General features: G+C 30.6%; 1 pseudogene; it reads left to right on the top strand.

The window, feature by feature from the left end:
• The first annotated feature begins 607 nt into the window (after positions 1-607).
• Positions 608-726, top strand: LOC120592759 (uncharacterized; annotated as a pseudogene).
• The last annotated feature ends 669 nt before the right edge of the window (positions 727-1395 follow it).

The following is a 1395-nucleotide window of genomic DNA, read 5'->3' as shown; positions in this document are numbered from 1 at the left end:
CAGTAGTCACCAAAAAGAAATAAGAGTTGAAGGAAGGAGGGGAGGAGAAAGAGAGAGAGAGAGGGAGGAAGAAAGGAAGGGATGGAGAGAGGGAGGAAGAAGGAACAATGACTTAGGAAAATTGCGATTTTCTTATAAAGTGAGGCTATAGCTACTATAGTTATTTTCTCAAAAAAAGGAAATTATATGTCCATACAAGAATATGTGCTTGAGTATTCAGAGAAGTTTTATTTGTAATCGTCAAAACTAAAAACAACCCAAATGGCCATTGGCAGCTCTGCATGTATAATGTTATTTAGCAGATAAAATAATGGCTACTGATAAATGAAACAACATGAAGAAAACTGAAAATAATTATGCTGAGGAGAGAAGCCAGACAGAATAATGCATACGATGCAATTCTAACTATGTATGTATGTATAAAATGCAAACTAATTTATAATGAAAGAAAGCAGGACTTTTCTGGGTGGAAATATGTTAATTATTTTGATTATTTTGATGTTTCATTAACACACACACAAACAGACTTTCCTAGTGATTGTATAATTTATTTTATTCATTCATTATGTCAATTATACCTCAATAAAATATTAAAAAATAATGTCATGTCTATGGTCATGCCACCCTGAACGTGACCGATCTCTTCTGATCTCAGAAGCTAAGCAGAGTCGGGCCTGATTAGTACTTGAATGGGAGACCACCTAGGAATACCAGGTTCTATAGGTGTTTAAAATAATAATAATAATAATAATATCATATAGGTTAACTTTACTAGCAGTTTCAGGAAAATGACAAAAAAGTAGTGAAGGCAATTTTGAATTTATAAAAGTAGATGACATTCTAACATTGAAGTTAGGCATAAGTGTTCAATAAAAATAGCCCATCGATAAGGGTAAAGGGAGTCAAATATATGGAGATGGAAGGTAATCTAACTTTGGATAGTGAACACACAATGCAATTTATATATGGCATATTATCGAATTGTACACTTGAAACATATAATTTTATTAAACAATGTCACCCCAAAAAATTTAATAAAATATAAAAAAGCCCATTTAATGTTGAGCTGTTTATATTTAAAAGGTCCACAGAAAAGCATAGTCTCATCTAAATTTAAACATTGTGAGAGTAAGATTATAATCTTAAAAGATTTGAAGAAGAATGTATGTGATCAACAGAAACAAAAATCAAATCGTCTATACAGTTTTCCATAATAATTTGGAGAAATGCCCTCAATTTTCTAAGAGAAAATAATTTGGCAATTTTAATTCAACACCAACAAAATCAACTTTGAAAATAAGATTAAAAAAACAAGAAAATTAAAACATATGATCTATACACAAGTAAAATATTAACTGACAACTGAACTACAATGAAGTAAATCCCCAGGCTTTA

This window comes from Pteropus medius, unplaced genomic scaffold, assembly GCF_902729225.1.
Source record: "Pteropus medius unplaced genomic scaffold, Ma_sr-lr_union100, whole genome shotgun sequence".
NCBI lineage: Eukaryota > Metazoa > Chordata > Mammalia > Chiroptera > Pteropodidae > Pteropus > Pteropus medius.
The sequence above is the reverse complement of the archived record's forward strand: the minus strand, read 5'-3'. Positions and strand labels throughout refer to the sequence as shown.